The 19275-nt window shown below is 39.2% G+C and overlaps 1 pseudogene; it reads left to right on the plus strand.

Annotated features, from left to right (window-relative positions):
• Positions 1-323: 323 nt before the first annotated feature.
• Positions 324-18353, plus strand: LOC101108567 (stress-induced-phosphoprotein 1-like; annotated as a pseudogene).
• Positions 18354-19275: the final 922 nt, after the last annotated feature.

Below are 19275 nucleotides of genomic sequence, written 5' to 3' on the forward strand. Positions count from 1 at the left end.
TAAATCAGTTTAGCAAGTTTTCAGGATATAAAATACACAAAATTACATTATATATCTATGAAAACAATGAACAATCTGAAAACAAAATTAACAATTTCATTCACAATAGCTTCAAAAAGAATAAAATAGTTATGAACAAACAGCAAAAGAGACATACACTTTATCTCACGAACTTTGCTGAAAGTAAAGACCTAACTGAAAGGAGAGATATAACATATTCATGGATTGGAAGACTCAATATTGTTAGGATGGCAATTCTCCCCAAATTGATCTATAGAATCAAGGTCAGCCTTATCAAAAACTCAGCAAGTTTTTTGGTAGAAATGGGTGAGTCAATACTGAACTTTATATGGAAATACAAAGAACCCAGGACAGTCAAAATTTTTGAAGAACAACAGTTAGAGACCTTACACTTTTTTTTCCCCAAAACTCCCAACTAAAGCTATAATCAAGACATTGCAATGTTGACTTAAGAATAGACATATAGATAAATGTAACAAGAGAGTCTAGAAATAAACCTTTATACTTATAGTTAATCAGTTTTCAACAAAGTGCCAAGGAATTCAATAGGAATAAGAAAGTCTTTTCAGAAAATGGTACTAAAATAACTGAATATCCATATAAAAATAAAAACCTCAGATCTTCACATTATAACATTCAGAAAAATAAAGTCAAAATGGATCACAGATCTAGAAATATGAGCTAAAAATATGAAACTTCTAGAAGAAAACAGGAAAAAATCTTCGTGATACTGAGTTAGATTTCTTAGAAATCTTTTGTGTTCAAAAAGCAACCATTAATAAAAAGTCACAAACTAATAGAATACATTTGCAAGTTATATGCCTGATATCCAGAATAGATTTAAGAAAAGAAAACCACTTAAAACTCCATCACAAGAATTCAAGTAACCCAATTTAAAAATCAGCAACAGATTTGACAAGCATTTCACTAAGAAAAATATATGAATGGCTAATAAGCCCATGAAAGGGTGCTCAATATCATTAATCATTAGTACTGTAAGTTGCTCAGTCACATCCAACTGTTTGCGACCCCACGGACTGTAGCCCACCAGTCTCCTCTGTCCATGGGATTTCCAGGCAAGAATACTGGGGTGGATTGCCATTCCCTTCTCCAGAGGATCTTCTCGACCCAGGGATCGAACCCTGGTCTCCTGCATTGCAGGAGAACTCTTTACCATTTGAGCTACAGGGAAGACCTCATTATCATTAGAGAAATACAAATTAAAATCATAGTGAGATACCATTCCAAACTCATCAGAGTGATGTAATGTAAAAGACTGTCAATATGAAGTGTTAGCAAGTATGAGAAGAATCTGGAACCCTCATACATTGCTGGTAGGAATGTAAAATGGTAAACTAGCAGTCACTTCAAAAGTTAAATATTAGCTTACTATGATTATAGTTAACTCACAACTCTCTGGGGCTTTCCTGGTGGCTCAGTCAGTAAAGAATCTGCCTGCAATGCAGGAAACTTGGGTTTGATCCCTGGATCAGGAAGATCCCCTGGAGAAGGGAATGGTGACCCACTCCAATATTTTTGCCTGCAAAATCCCATGGACAGAGGAGGTGGGTGGACTACAGTCTATGAGGTTGCAAGAGTTGGACACAATTTAGTGACTAATCCTCCACCACAACTATCTAGCAATTTCACACTTTGACAACTACCCAAGAAAATGAAAATGTATGTCCATATAAAGACTTGTACATGAATATTCATAGCAACATTAGTCATCATAGCCAAGGACTGGAAATAATCCAAATGTCCATTGGCAAGTGGAGGCATAAACAAAGACACAGAATATTTTCAACATGACAAGGATCCCTAGGTTGCCCTTCTTTAATCACACTCAATCCCCTTCCTCACTGTACCTCCCACACCATTCCCTGTCCTGCCCATGATCCCTGGCAACTACTAAGTTCTCCTCAATTTGTATAATTCTGTCATTTCAAGAATGTTGTATAATGAAATCATACAGATGGTAGCTAACCTTTTTGGATTGACTCTTTTCACTCATCGCAATGCCCTGGAGATTCATTCCAATTGTTGCATATATCAGTAATCCATTTCCTTGTTATTACTGAGTAGTATTCAAGGATATGAATTCCAGTTTCTTTAGTCATTCACCCATTGAGGAAAGTTTGATCTGTTTTTAGTTGTTGGCTATTTCAAATAAAGCTGTCATAGACATTCATTTACATGTTTTTACATGAGGACAAGTTTTTATTTTTTCTGGGATAAACACCCAAGAGTATAAACAGCTGGGTGTTAGAGTAGTTGCATGTTTACTTTAAGAAACTGTCAAACAGTTTTCCAGAGTATCTAGGAACTATCTTTTTAAAAGTTCTAGGCTAAAAAAATAAAAAATAAAAAAATAAAAGTTCTAGGCTGAGAACAAGAGCAGATCAAACCAGAAGATAAATGAGCTAAAGCCAAAGGTGACGAGGCCCTGAGTGCTGGCAACATGAATGATACACCACAGTGCTCCCCTCAAACAGTAAGTCAGGTCCCCAGACCGTGTGCTCTCCAGCAATCGCTCGGTGTCCTTCACCAAGAAAGGCGGTCATCAGAAGGCTTACAACGATGGTGACAAAATGGTTGACTTAAAACCTGACTGGGGCAAGGGCTCTATTCCCCAAAAGTAGTAGCTCTTGAGTTTTAAACTCATTCAAAAATCACCACTCAAATGTATGAGAAGAGTTTAAACATGAAGCAAATAATCCTCAATCCTCAGCTCAAAGATGGTTTACAGAATATGGAACCCTGGTGAGCAGAGAGGAAATTCAAGAATCCTTTTATCATGTCTGATCTATACCAGAAGTTGGATAGTGATTCCAGGACAAGGACACTGCTCATGGATCCTACATACCAGGAACTGATAGAGCAACACACAACAGGCCATCTGACCCGGGCTAAAACTGCAAGATCCGTAGGTCATGACTACCCTCAGTGTCTCCTCGAAGGAGATCTGGGCAGTCTGGATGAGGAGAAAGAAGCTGAGACACCTCCACCACCACCATCTTCTCCCAAAAAGGAGACCAAGCCAGAGCCAATGGAAGAAAATCTTCCAGAGAAGAAGAAGGCACTGAAGGAAAAAGAGTTGGGGAAGCATGCCTGTAAGAGAAAGAAAAAAAACTTTGACTCAGCCTTAAATAGTACAACAGAGCCAACACCAGGACCCCATCAACATGACTCACATGACCAATCAAGGAGCCAGGTACTTCACAAAGGATGGCCAGAGTGAAAGGAAATTTGTGAGAAGGCCTTTGAAGAGCAGCTAAACAAGTGAGAAGACTATCAACAGATTGCCAAACCTCACACTCAAACTGGAAGAGCCTATTCCATGGAAGGAAAGCCCAAGAATGCCGTCCATTTCTACAAGTCTCTGGCAGAGCACCAAACCCTGGACTACATAAACCCAGAACAAAGGCAATGAATATATTCAGAGAGGGGACTATCCCCAGGCCAGAAACCATCAAATGGGAACCTGAGAGACACCAAACTGTACAGCAAGGGAGCTGCCTGCTCCATCGAACTCCTGGAGTTTCAGCTGCACTCAAGGACTGCGAGAAATATATCCAGTTAGAATTGACTCTCACCCAGGGTTATCCATGGAAAGTAGCTGCCCTAAGAATCAACAAAGGACTATACAAAAGCCATGGATGTCCGCTATAAGGCACTAGACCTGGACTCCAACGGTAAGGAGGTAGCTGATAGTAACCATGGCTACATGGTGTTACAGAACCACCAACACAACAGCCTTGAAGATGTGAAGAGATAGGCCATGCCCGAGGTGCAACAGATGAGTGACCTGGCCATGTGGCTTATCTTGGAACAGATGACGAAGAACCCTGGCACTCAGCAGACACTTAGAGAATCCTGCAATACTGTGGAAGCTCTAGGAGCTGATGGAGGTGGGTCTGATTGCAAGCGGGTGATGACTCACTCATCCTCTCCTTCCCTTCACCCTCATATAGAAAAAGGAGCCAGAACTGTGGCAAGCAGCATGGAGCACAAGGGATAGACAGGGAAAGGAGAACAACTTATCTCTCTGTGTTTATATAGAAGACAGAGATTTGTACTCCAGTTATTCGTGCAGCCTCTCGGCCCTTCTAGCACTATCACTGTCTCTCTTGCTGCCCCCAGATTTCACATCTCCCACCGCGCTCCTCAGTCACTGTCCAAGCTGCTCTGCCATAGTTGGTGATTGGTGGGGTGCGGGGGGTGGCGGTGGGCAGGGAGTGAAAGCATTAGCCTCTCAGTTGTGTCCTTGACTCTTGTGACCCCATGGACTGTAGCCCACCAGGCTCCTCTGTCCAAGGAGTTCTGCAAGCAAGAATACTGGAGTGGGTAGCCATTCCCTTTTCCAAGGGATCTTCTCAACCCAAGAATCAAACCTGGGTTTCCTGCATTGCAGGCAGATTCTTTTACCATCAGAGCTACCCGCCAGGCAAAGGGGTAGGCTGTTCTTTCCAACCTCAAGTCCCAACTGTCTTCACACTATAAACTCTATGACCCCTTCACCAACAAAACCAGCCAGTCAGGCCTGGTTACACATTTAAAAAAAAAAAAAAGGGTGGGGGGAAGAAAAAGTAGTTCTGTTTATTGTTAATACCAGATAAGAGAAAGACAAAATATATCTTTGTTCAAGCTTAGGTCTTTTACAGGAAATAGGAAACCAGAAGTCTATTCAGATCTTATCATAGCTTAATTAATGAAAGAAGGTGACTGTGCAGTACTATCAAGGTTGTCTCTGGGGGGAAAAAAAGCCACTGATTAACAATAGCAACTTAAAACTTCACAACTGTTTTTAATGTTGACCTAGGAGCTCCATGTTAGTAGAGCTTTCATGGTCTACTGATGTAATATTTTGCAATGAGCAGACTCTGAGTGTTTTACTCAACATTTTGGGATTAAAATACAGGAAACATTCTTCCCATGTTCCAGAATGTAAAACCTATTTATCTTGATTTATTTTCATAAAAGAACAAGCTCTCAGAATTATAGATACATGTTCTCTTCCCCAAAACAAAATAAACCATGTCTTTGAGGCTGAAAAAGAAAACTTTCAGATTTTTGAATAATTTAGAAGATTCTAAGCCTTGAAACATAATATTCTGATCATTACTGCACAGCAAGTAATTTTGGCCCAATCTGTTCTCTTGAAATCTGAAGTCAACAGGAGATCTGTGCAAGAGACAATCACGTTCTACCAGTACAGGACCACTCTCAAGCTTAAAGCTTTTCAAAAGTTTATGAAATATTTATGCACTCTAAACTGGATTGAAAAATCTTCATGGGCATCTACCTGCGGGGAAACTATTCAGTGTTTTCTGCCTTTTCCACATACCAGCTGCCTAGAGTCCCACCCTCCCCAGTCAAGTATTTTATACTACTCTCCATACAACTGTATTCCACCACATCTGAATATCTGAATGCAGATCATAGTTTCCAAAATACCTGGTGCAGGAAGGTCCCTAGAAGTCCTGTTTATAATCACTATGCAGTCTGCAGTTCCTTTCATAAATACAAAAGTCACTTCTCATCCTTCATGACATTTCCCTTCTCATTCTATCCAGGCTGGAGCTGCTACAACATCTGTCATGTTCCTATCGGTTATGCACTATCAACACTCATTTTCCCCTGCAGCATTTTGTATTAATTCACTATTCTTATCTGGAAAATAAACATTGTATTTAAATTAGTTTTTCTAATTACTCTAGTATAATTCCTTCCTTTCCCATAATAACCTCTTATTAGTGTTGTAATACTGGCTTATAGAAGCCTTTCCTTATATTGAATAAATATAACATATATTCAGTGAGTGCCTACTATCCCACTGTGATTATCACTGGAAATTCTGTGGTGGAAAAAATGGATGAAGTTCCTACCTTAATGGAGCTTACAGCCTAATGGTAAAGACAGACATTAAACAGATCATCACACAAGTAATTACAATGCTGGCAAGCATATGAAAAAAAATGCTACAAATGTACATACAAAGGGACAAGTAGTCAGCAGGAATTGTAGACTAGCAAAAAATGATGCTTAACCTGAGATCTGATAATAATTTGGAGTTAACAGAGACAAAGGGAAGAAGTATGTCACTAGAGTGCAAAGGATTTTGGCATAGTTAGGAACTCACAGAATGTCACTGTGTCTGGAACTTAGAGCATAAAGGGGAGAAAGCTACAGAAGAAGCTGGGGCCAGGTCATGCTGAGTCTGGTAGGCTCTGAATTTTATTCAAATTGTATTTGAAATATTTTTAAGTAAGGGACTGCTATGGTCAGCCTGCACTTTAAAAGGACCACTCCTGGAAAATAAAGTAACCATTTGGCTTAGATGGTGGGGAGAACAGAAGTGGATGAAGGAGGACTATTAGGAATCTTTTATAGATGTCTAGAAGAGAAATGATGGCTTTCTTGGATAATTGGATTGGCACTGAAGAGGAAAAACACCTTAAATGTAGAACTAATGAGATGTGATTTTTAGCCAGTTCAACTAAATGACTTAGACAAGTTTAAGGTATATGATTTCTGTTTGGAAAGTTTTTTTTTTTATTTTTTTATTTACTTTTTAAATTGAAGGATAATTGCTTTACAGAATTTTGTGTTTTTCTGTCATACATCAATAAGAATCAGCCATAGGTATATCCATATCCCCTCTGGGAGATTTTTACGTATGGGCTAGAATAAAAGTTCTAGGATGATAGGTTGTTTTTTTTGTTTTTTGTGTTTTTTTTGTTTGTTTGTTTTTTGTTTTTTGCTTTTTTGGTCACTGCTGCAACCCATGCTTCCAGAGATATTCATGTTGGAGGTGTTGAACAGGCAGTGAGGTCATATGCAATTGCAGTTCAGGAGAGAGATTTGGGTTGGTATTAAAAATGTGACAATCAGCAGGATGTGGCATGGATTCTCTCAGAAGCCAGGACAATATGGAGCTCCTCTAGAGCAAGGCTGAAGAATGGGAAAGTCAAGATGGATTGTGCCCAGCTCTCTTGCTAAGAGCTCTTTGCAGCACTACATGATTGTCAAAGCATTTAATCTTTCTCATCATATTCTCTATGAGGCCCAGTCCCCTAGTATCTCCCATTACTGTCTTCAGTTTGGACCTGTCCCACAGGAATACTAAGCCCTTCATCTCTCTCTCTTCACTCCTCCTTTCAAGAGCAGTGGATGGAAGGAAATTTAGGAAAATGGGTTATATAAAATGGAACATGATGCTGAATTATTGCTGGAAGATATAGATTTAATGCTTGACCCTTTCCAGCTATCAGCTGGGCCCAAGTCAGACTGGTAGCATACATTTTTTAGCCAAGAAGTCATTTCTATGCTCTTTATAACTCAGCATACATTTCATACTTAATTTCTCCTTAATAAAATAATAGTTAATAAAATGAGATCTTTTCATAGTATGACAGCTGTTAAAGCAGCAAATTTTCTAAAAGCCAACCTGGTTAGAAACAGTTTCATTTCTAGAATTACCCAACTTATAGAACAATTAACTCAAAAGTGTAATTTTTTTATTCTATCTTCTGTGCTTAACAGAATGTAAACTGTACTAGGTAACCAGTGCAAACTGTCACCAAAATGGAGAAACCAGAAGTCACTGAGAGTTATGTTAAAAAACAAAAACAACACCCGAACACTCTGCTCTGTGTCCAGAATAATTAAACATTACTTCTTTCATAAGCAAGTTGAAATGACTTCTTTTCAAAAGAGGAGATTAAATGTACATTTTGCTTAAGATACTTTTCTCAGTGCGTGACCCTCGAAACATCTCTAGTTAATGAAGTTCATTGAAAAAATAGGGCTATCATCATAACTGATTTTATATCATTAGATGAAAAGAGTTCAAATTTTTAAATCCCTGGTCCAGGAAGATCCAAAAGGCCATGGAGCAGCTAAGCCCCCCTGCGCCACAACGATTGAGCCCGCGTGCCGCACCTACTGAAGCCTGTATGCACCTAAAGCCCGTGCTCCACAACAAGAGAAGCCACGCATGAGACGGCTGCACTGCAGTGAAGCGTGGTCCACATTCCCCACAACTTGAGAGCGCACTGGAGACCCACCACGGCCAAAATTAAAAACAAATATGTAAAAAATTGCAAGGTTTTAAAAAAAAAACCTGTTAGTCTAATGAAACTGTTGTTAGTCCAATGACATGCAAACGGGTCACTCTATAAAATGGGAATAATGATGCTGCCTCAAAGACTGCTGCGAGAAATAAATTAACATTTGGAAAGCATTCAGAACAGCCTCTGTGTTACACAGAAGCCAAATTATTTTTGGCTGCTATTGCTGCTGTGACTACTTACAGATATAGCTCCTGTTTATCCGCATTAAAGAGATCCTCAGGGTGGGGGTTATAGTTATGTTGAAATTACAGTGATTATTACAGTAGTCCCCCTAATCCTTGGGGGTAAATTCTAAGACCCCCAGAAGATATCTGAAACTGCAGACAGTACTGAACTCTCCATATATTTTTTCCTATACACATATATCTATGATAAAGTTTACCTTATAAATCAGGCACAGTAAGAGATTAATAATAATAGCTAATAGAATAATTACTACACTGTAATAATGGCTAATAGAACAATTATTATACACTGTAATAAAAGTTACATGAATGTGATCACTCTTTCAAAACATCTTGTACAAATTTAATACCTGTTCCATCTTAACAAAGCATGTAACATGCATTACGGCTGTAACATGTGGTTTGAGGTACATCAACAAAACTAGCATGAATTCCTTTTTCCTTTTTCACAAAATCACAGATAAAAGGTCTTTGCAACCTTGGTATACAATTTTTTTTCTTTTTTTTTTTTTCTTTTTACTTTATTTTACTTTTACAATACTGTATTGGTTTTGCCATACATTGACATGAATCCACCACGGGTGTACATGCATTCCCAAACGTGAACCCCCCTCCCACCTCCCTCCCCATAACATCCCTCTGGGTCATCCCCGTGCACCAGCCCCAAGCATGCTGTATCCTGCATCGGACATAGACTGGCAATGGCTAGCACATTGGACTTCTAATTTTTTTTCTTTAGTTGAAAAATTTGTATCTTTTCAATTAAAGGAACAACGTTTTCCCTTCTCTTTGGCATATTCAAGTTGCCAGCATCACTACACTTGTACATTGGGGCAGTTATTAAGTAAAATAAAGGTTACTTGAACACAAGCACTAACATATTGTAACAGTCCATCTGATAACCAAGATGGTGCTAAATGACTACTGGGCAGGATATGCTAGACAAAGGGCTGATTCACATCCCGTGTGGGATGGGGCAGGTTGATGAGAGAGAACTGTGTGCATCTTAAAATTTATGACTTGTTTATTTCTGGAGTTTCCCATGTAATATTTTTTTCATTCATCTCACATGCCATTGCAGTCATCTCACACACTAGCAAAGCAATTCTCAAAATTCTCCAAGCCAGGCTTCAACAGTATGTGAACCTTGAACTTCCATATGTTCAAGCCAGATTTAGAAAAAGCAGAGGAACCAGAGATCAAAATGCTAACATCCTCTGGATCATCAAAAAGCAAGAGAGTTCCAGAAAAACATCTATTTCTGCTTCATTGACTACTCCAAAGCCTTTGAAAACTGTGTGGATCACAAAAAAACTATGGAAAAGAGATGGGAATACCAGACCACCTGACTTTCCTTCTGAGATATCTTTATGCAGGTTAAGAAGCAACAGTCAGAACCAGACATGGAACAACAGATTGGTTCCAAATTGGGAAAAGAGTATGTCAAGGCTATATATTGTCACCCTGATTATTTAACTTATATGAAGAGTACATCATGCAAAATGCCAGGCTGGATGAAGCACAAGCTGGAATCAAGATTGCCAGGAGAAATATCAATAACCTCAGATACGCTGATGACACCACCCGTATGGCAGAAAGCAAAGAGGAACTAAAGAGCCTTTTGATGAAAATGAAAGAGGAGAGTGAAAAACGTAGCTTAAAGCTCAACATTCAGGACACTAAGATCATGGCATCTGGTCCCACCACTTCATGGGAAATAGATGGGGAAACAATGGAAACAGTGAGAGACTTGATTTTTTGGGGCTCAAAAACCACTGCAGATGGTGACTGCAGCCATAAAATTAAAAGATGCTTGCTCCTTGGAAGGAAAGTATGACCAACCTAGACAGCATATTAGAAAGCAGAGACATTCCTTTGCCAACAAAGGTCTGCCTAGTCAAAACTATGGTTTTTCCAGCAGTCATGTATGGATGTGAGAGTTGGACTAAAAAGAAAGCTGAGCGCTAAAGAATTGATGATTTTGAACTTTGGTTTTGGAGAAGACTCTTGAGAGTCTCTTGGACTGCAAGGAGATCCAACTAGTCCATCCTAAAGGAAATCAGTCCTGAATATCCATTGGAAAGACTGATGCTGAAACTCCAATACTTTGGCCACCTGATGTGAAGAACTGACTGACTGGAGAAGACCCTGATGCTGGGAAAGATTGAAGGTGGGAAGAAAAGGGGTTGACAGAGGATGAGATGCTTGGATGGCATCCCCAATTGAATGAACATGAATTTGAGCAAGCTCTGGGATTTGGTGATGGGCAGGGAAGCGTGGCATGCTGCAGTCCATGGCGTCACAAAAAGTTGGACATGACTGAGTGACTGAACTGAACTGAATATTTTTGGACCATGATTGACCATGGGTAACTAAAATCATACAAAGCAAAACTGTGGCTAAACAAGGACTACTGTATTTTCAAAAATATGTTACATCTGTTCCTAAGCAAGAATTCTATATAAAAATAAAATAATTTTTAAGACACTAGAAGAGCTACCATTCAAAAAACTTCTTTTAAAAAAACCTCTTTAAGCATATAATTGCTTTTTGGGGAATATCACTAAGAAAGTAAATTTTCCTTCCACTACCACATTCCCCTAGCAGCCATGCCAGTTTGCCCGAGACAGCCTAACTGAGAACTGTTTCCAGGAACCAGTGCTGAAAGGGAGTTCGTTGCAAGAGCTGACAAGGCCAATGACTTTGGCTAATATGCGTCTCAATTCTGAAAATCATTGATTTACTTTTTCCATTATCAGTCTATCAGCTACTTTTCCTAACAGTCAGATGCTGGTTCCCTGTCTCCTGTTCCACACTTTGTAATTTCCTACACGTACTAAGAGTTTGTCCTGACCCTCAGCCAATGTTCTCAATGCTTTGTTCCAACCACTGGAACATTGTGTTTCTCAATGCTTCCTGGAATATCAGAACAGGCCAATCACTGGATTCACCTCTGGATGGTTCTGACTCCCTCTCTCAAATCTACAATCTTTACTGAGGCCCTGTGGCAGTTTCTCTGGTCCTGCCTTCCTGTAGGCTTGTTTGGGACTGTCTGTACCTAGCATTGGGTTGACCAAAAAGTTCCATCAAGTTTTTTCATGTTTGCAAAGTTCAAATGAACTTTTTGGCCAACTCAGTATAAAAGATGATTGAGGAAATTGCTGCATACCCACAGGCTTCTTTATCTTTGAAGAGTTGTGAGTTCTCCTGAACTCTTTTCTTGCTTTCTGTTCTGTATCCTCCTCCCCCGAATGAACATTTTATAAGAAATAGAAGGAAGGATAAGCATGCTAGTGGGTAGATGGGTACCAATCATTGTGACCCATTTCAAAATTCTTTTCTCTCCTTCCTCCTACCCTATAATACAATCTGCAGCAAAAAAGGTGGGTTACTTTCCTTCTGAGCTCCCATGATGGAGTTGGGAGGGGACCTGTCCAGAGCTGACTTACCAAGCTTTTTCATTTTGGCTCTTGAGAAGGAATAAAGAAGAAAATCCAGCTTATGTGGCAAAATCCCCCAACATGCCCACCAATGGAAACACCTAGAAGCACAGCTCTTCCTGGCTTACTGCAGACACAGACCAGGACAAGTTAGAGCCACAGACACTTCCCGTATGAGCTCTACTCACTCCAAGGAGATGATCCAAACTTAAGGATTATTGGTACTTCTGAATTCACACAGACATATGGCTGTTGAGCCACGTCTCAAGAAGCAAGTGGAGGTCTTTCTTATTCTTCCATTGCCTGTTAGCCTGCAGCAGGTAAAACCCACTCCACTAGAGAGGACCTACCACTAATTTTATAAAGTGAACCAACCACTGGAACAGCATTCAGAAATAAATAGGAATGAATCACTGACATACGTGAATGAACCTTAAGATAATCATGCTGAGTGGAAGCCAGGAAACTTAAGAGCACTACTGTGTTTCTACTTACATAAAGTTCCACATAATGTAAACTAATCTACAGTGACAGGAAATACATCAGTGGTTACATGAGGATTACTTGAGGTTACTTGAGGGAGAGAATCCACAAGAAGGAAAAGGGAGAAAAGGATAACAACATGGCAAAAGGAAACTTTTGTGGGTGATGGATATCTTCATTATCCTGACTTTGGTACTGATTTCATGAGTGTATACACATGTCAAAACTTACTAAATTATAAACTTAAAATATGTACTACTTATTGCACATTAATTATATCTCAGTAAAACTTTAAAAAGTGTGCCTCCACCTCCAACTATTAATATGGTAAATCTATCACTAAATATAAAAAGCTAAATTAACTCTGTATTCATGGAAATAAATCTCATGTGGTTATGATGCATTAGTTTCATAATGTAGTATTGGATTCTGTTTGCCAATATTCTTTTTTGCATTCTCCCTCTTTTTATCTTTCATTTTATTGTAGCTATTTTATTGTCAATATTGGAAAATCCCATTATCGTAATTTCATGTGATCTAAACTACTGTTTGTTGTGTTTGCAGACTTTCACTCAAACAAACAAGAATTTGCTTTCTTGAATTTCCCTTGTGGTCCAGTGGTTAAGAACCTGCCTGACAATGCAGGGGGCATGGATTACATCCCTGGACCAGGAAGATTCCACATGCCAAGGAGCAACTAAGCCCAAGTGCCACAACTACTGAAGCCCATGTGCTCTGGAGCCCACGAGCTGCAACTACTGAGCCCACACACTTTGCTCCAGGATGGGGCTGGCTTTTATTTACTTACAACCTTGATTTCAGCTCACAGTTTTTTCTTTTGCTCTTCAGAATTTACTTCCTTGCAAACTCAGTCATTTTTAAACTATATATTCGTTGTTCAGGATCTATGTGCATTTCAGTAGGGTAGCTTTTCAGACTATCTGGCCCACAATACTGCCAAAAAGGACCCCCACTATGAGACCTCTCTTTTTTATTAAATTGGAGCTCTGTGTTACATAGAATTTGGTCAGAAAGCAATCAGGATGTGAGTAGAGGTCTCATTTACCTTTCATAGGCTATACCTTTGGACTTTTTAACTTTAGGGTTTTGTGGATAATCTTTCCACAGTTTTCTAAACTGTCGACTGTGGCCAGTGGGGACAGGAGACAAAAATAACAAATGCTTATGGTGCTCTATAGCATGTTACCAACAGTGAGAGTTGTGCATTTCTCAGTTCTATGATTCTCTTCTCTTAGCTTAGACAGCCACAGATTATTAGGCTTTGCATGTTTTATTAATCACAAACTCACTGTATCACATCCAGTGACCATAATCACTACAGCACAGAAACAACAAACCATCTCAGAAGACCACATAGTCTGGCTGGCTTTCTCACAACACAACATAACCTTTTCTTTAGCATCAGTATGATCTCAAGGAAACGTGGAATATTCCTTTGAAGTTGAACCACATGAACCAAGTCAACCTGTCACGATGATTGCAGATCAGATGTGAGAAGCAACCTAAAGGATTCACACATCAATCAAAAGTTTGCATTTCCCACCTGTGGTGGACAACCCACACCAGAAACAGGCAAAGACCAGCCCTGGTGCTTGGGATATTGGGCTATTACTAGGTACCAATATTAAGACCCATACCTGTCCTAATTTTTTTTTTTTTTTAGCCATTCTTAGTTTACATTTTATGGGAATCAAGTGGAAATTCCCACATAATTACTTTCTCTGGCTGTTGTTTTCAGGCTAGATCTCACCAAAGATAGAAAATTCCCACATGAAAAAGAAGGGACTAAACCTACAGAGTGGGCGCAGTGCTCAGCCAGTCCTGCCTTGGTGCTCAATGGCCCTGCCATCGCCCAGTCTCTCTGGTTGTTTCCGGCCCACCGTCTCACTCCTTCCTCACCTCTTCAGCTAGTGGGTCTCAAATTGTTGTCTGCATCAAGATCACAGTGGAACCTCCTAAAAACATTTTGTTTTAAAAAGTCCTGATTTCACTTAAAAACTAGTAAGTGAATCCTGAGCATATATCTAGAGAAAACCAATATTTGAAGATACATGTACACCAATGTTCACTGCAGCACTATTTATAACAGTCAAGACATGAAAGCAACCTAAATGTCCATCAACAGATAAATGGATAAAGAAGATGTGGTATATATATATATACAATGAAATATTTAGTCATTAAATCGTGTCCAACTCCTTTGTGAGCCCATGGACTGTAGCCTACCAGGCTCCTCTGTCCATGGGATTTCCCAGGCAAGAATACAGGAGTTCGTTGCCATTTCCATCTCCAGGGGATCTTCCTGAAATCAAACCTATGTCTCCTGCATTTCAGGCACATTCATTACCACTGAGCTACCTGGGAAGCCCAGTGAAATATTACTCAGCCATTAAAAAGAACAAAATAATGCCATTTGCAACAACATGGATGGACTTACTTATCATACTAAGTAAGCCAGACAAAGACAAATATCATATGATACGGATTATACGTGGAATCTAGGAAAAATGATAAAAGTGAACTTAATAATAAAACAGAAAGAGATTCATAGACATATAAAACTTGTGGCTTCTAAAAGGGAAACATAGAAGATGGGGTGAGGGAAAAATTAAGAGGTGGGGTTAATATGTATGCATATTAACGTGCATGCTCAGTTGTGCCTGACTCTTTTCAAACCCATGGACTGTAGTCTGCCAGACTCCTCTGTCAATGGGTTTTTCCAGGCAAAAATACTGGAGTGGGTTGTCATTTCCTTCTCCAAGGGCTCCTCCTGAACAAGTATCAAACCCATACCTCCAGTATCTCCTGCATTGGTAGGCGGATTCTTTACCATTGTGTGACCTGGGAAGCCTGGATTAACATATACACACAACTACATACTGATAACCAACAAGGATGTACTGTATAGCACAGGGAACTACAGTTAATATTTTGTAATAACTATAAGGGAAAAGAATCTGAAAAAGAATGTGTGTGTGTGTGTGTGTGTGTGTGTGTGTGTGTGTGTGTGTGTGTGTGGATGAGGAGGAGGAGATGGTTAGATAAGCATCATTGACTCAATGGACATGAATTTGAGCAAACTTCAGGAGAAAGCGGAGGACAGAGGAACCTGGCGGGCTCCAGTCCATGGGGCTGCAAACAGTCAGACAAGACTGGGTGAGTGACACTTTCACTTTTCACTTTCGGGCACCATCTGAGCAAACTGCCACAACTACTTTAAGGTGGGTTCTTTTATTATCTCTGCTTTATAAGTGAGGAGATTGAGGCACTAGGTATTCAATAATTTGCCCCAAATTACACAAATAGAAAATGAAATCATGATTCAAACCCTTGATGCTACCACTAGAAGGAAATAAAGCCCAGAGAAATGATGCTATTGTGTAAAACCACACAGTTGGCTAGTCCTGGAGGCGAAACCAAGACTTCAGTCTTCTGATTCCCCACGCAGGAGTCTGGGACTACCAGGGGTCATGAACAGACTTAGAAAACATTTTTAGCTGTCAGCTGGACAGAGAGACTTGCTCAGAGGGCTAGGGGTAGGAAATGTACTTGGACGGCAAAGTCAAGTACCTATGTCTTCGCCTGTAGCTGGAACGATAATTTGACTGCACGCAGAATCCTTGCCTTCTGATAAAGTGGATTAAGGCTTCTCCTCACTTCCCATCAACACCACACCAAAACTACTTCCACATGACCAGAAAGATAGTGAAGAATAAGGTACACACACAAAAATACACAGTTGGGATTGTTCAAGGACACTGTTGCCATGGGAAGATGTACCCCAGGGGTGGATAGTGCAACTGCAGAGGAATAGGAGGACTTTAAGGGGATGATTTTCTGGAATTTAGAGTTCACTAATTTAGACTTACTAAATTAGAATTCATGATAATTCTGGGAAGCCCTGAGCTAAAGGTGCTATCCCGGGATACACACATCGCAATATAAGAAGAAGATGTATTTATGTTTTTATAAGATACTATTGGAAAAGGAATGCCTAAACTATTTGTGAGAATAAAGTCTTCAAACTTCCAAATTGTTTGGAGCAGATGAAATGTTATGAGTAATAAACTTGACAGGGCTCTAAGGAGAGTTGTCTTTAGTTCCCTGTCTTTAGTTGGGGACTTTGGAGAAAATTCAGATTTCTAGGCTTTCTCTCAGGTACTGATTCCGTAGGCTGTCTGCAGGCCTGGGAGTTTCTTAAAGCACCAGCAGTTGTTTCAAATGCAATTGACTCATGCACAGTTTTAGGGAATCTCTCCTAATTATACAACCATGCATCTTACCCACTTACTATCTATTATTATACATTTACTTATTATTATCTATCATTTATTAACAGATACCTTAAGGACTTCCAGTCCTGTAATAATTGAAATCTAGGAAACCTTTCAAAAATGCCTTGTGAAATTTGCCACTACTAGTTTTTCACAAACTGGACCTTTATCCTTTAACAATTTATCATGACTGCAGTTATACCAGATTAGTAAAATCTCCTTTGCAACTGGCAGTCCCACACCCCACAGAAGTTGTAATTATGACAATGTACCTAGAACCTGAAGACTCAGCCCTGCTCTAGGCTCTCCCAACAGTCCTTAATCAGTAGAATTTAAGAAACAAATGACTGCCACTATACCTTAGGTCTGGACATCCTAAAAATGGTCCTGGTACCATGTTCCAGCCTGAGCTCCAACTCCAGTAGTAGCATCTTTGTACCCAAGTCCCAGTTCAGGGGTCTTTCCAGATTCCTTTTCAATTTCATCAGTGATTTCTGTGTGTGTGTTCTGATCCCAAGGGCCAAAACCCCACCAATGAGCCAGCAATGGGCCTTTTTTAGCTTTCTGACTTGACCTCTGACCTTCATGTACTCTCCCGAGATTTTCCCTGATGGTCCAGCTGCCTTCACGGATTACCTTCCCTCATCCTTTGAGGGAACTTCCTTCATCATCTCCCACCTTCTGCTGGGTCTATCTGCTATGGCCCTTCTCCAACCCAGTTCAAGTTCTGATTTTGACTGTGTTTCTTAAAGCCTCGGAGCTTCCCCAAATACAGTGTTTTCTGAAATAATACCTCTGGCATACTTAAGAGAAATTAAATTTCTGGTTATAATCACTCAAACAATAAACCTCTGAATCAATTTAAGAAATAAAATCCTCACATTTTGACTACAACAATAAAGAAGCAGACTCACAGACAGCAAACTAGTGGTTACCAATGGGGAGAAGGAAGCGGAGAGGGGCAATATAAGAGTAGGGGACTAAGTTTGTATTAACATATAAATTACTATGTATAAAATAGATAAGTTATAAGGATGTATTATAAATACAGAAAATAGAGCCAGTATAATAACTGTAAATGGAGTATAACCTTTAAAAATTTTGAATATTTCATACCTATAAAAAATGATATTGTACATCAACTATATTTCAATAAGAAAAACCCTCATATATTTTTAACAGGATTTAAATTTTCTGTTTTTTTGGGACAGTTCTTTGTATTTTCTTCAAGTTCATGAATAATGGATCACATTTCTTGTAAGATGTCACATCACATTTGCAGCAAACAAATGCACAGTTTCTTAAAATGGCCTCCTGTCAAATACATATGATTTCTATTTGTCTGCTGTTAATGCAATTGACTAAACACTAGATTCTACTGATTATGCTTTCCCTTGTAAGCCACTTACTTTATAGGCAGAAGCAGCTGTGTTTATGCTTCTGTGATTTGGGTTTTATTATCAAGTTTTCAGCACTCAATTCAAGAGCAATAGTCAGTCTAAGCACTCAGGCACCAGCTGGCAGTTCTTTACTGATAAAGGCAGTTTTCCATCAACACTTGTGTGTGTCATGTAGGAGATACAAAACCACCGCAAGCACAATGACTGTGCACGTGAACGGGAAGAAGAAAATACTGTTACCTCTTCAGGAAAGAACCGATCAACAGTCAAAGACCTGAATTTAACCAAGAACGGAAATACTTCCTCTCCTGACCCTCCCTCAACAAAGAACGATGAAGAGTTTTGCCTTTTAACTCAGGAATGTGGTTATAAGTATTCAGAAAGGAAGAGTTAAGACAGGCAGGCAGCCAGAGGGGGAAGGGAGAAAGGCTGACAGAAAGTAGCTACCAGGAGGATGAGGTGGGAAAAAAAAATCCCTGCAGAGAAACTGCAGGAAAAGGAGCCAAGGGAAGGATACTGCGGGGAACAGACTAACATACAGGAGAAATACTGTGGCGAGAAGCTCCATAGTCTCCAGCAGGTGTTTGTTTTCCAAACCTCTGTGACACATGACTACAGTTAGTTATTTCGACAATCTCATGAAGAAGAATATTGGATGAAGGACTGGTTTAAAACCTGGTTGACATTTATTTTTGCCTTGGGTATTGTTGATTAGATAGTTCTCCAGGGTTTCAACTCTTCTTTGGAAAGTGTTTTTTAATTGCACAAGAAGTTTCTTGGTAAAAGAAAAAAAAATTGATGACTAAAATCTAAGTTCAAGCTCTATCTCTGGTCCTTCCCACCCCAACCATTTTATAGATTTTGGTGAAAATTCTTTCATATATTTTACATACATGTATGAACTTAATGTATGTGTTTCATTCAGGTTTCCATCAGATAAACAGAACTTTTTAATGTCCATGGGATTAACAGTATAGTAATGGCCTTTCATTTTGGATAGTAGTAATTTGTGTCTTGTTTCTTTTTTTCTTGGCTATCTGGCTAGAGGTTTATCAGTGTTATATTTTCAAAGAACCAGCTTTGATTTTGTTAATTTTCTGTTAAGTTTCTATTTTCAGTTTCATTGATTTATGCTCTTATTTTTTATCATTTATTTTCTTCTTCTTGCTTTAGGTTTATATTACTATTCTTTGTCTAGTTTCTTAAGGTGGAAGCTTAGATTACTGATTATAGATCTTTCTTATCTAATATATGCATTCAAAGCTATGAAATTCCCTTTAAGCGCTGCTTTTGCTGCATTTCACAATTTGGTAAAT

Source organism: Ovis aries, chromosome 4 (assembly GCF_016772045.2).
Source record: "Ovis aries strain OAR_USU_Benz2616 breed Rambouillet chromosome 4, ARS-UI_Ramb_v3.0, whole genome shotgun sequence".
Lineage (NCBI taxonomy): Eukaryota > Metazoa > Chordata > Mammalia > Artiodactyla > Bovidae > Ovis > Ovis aries.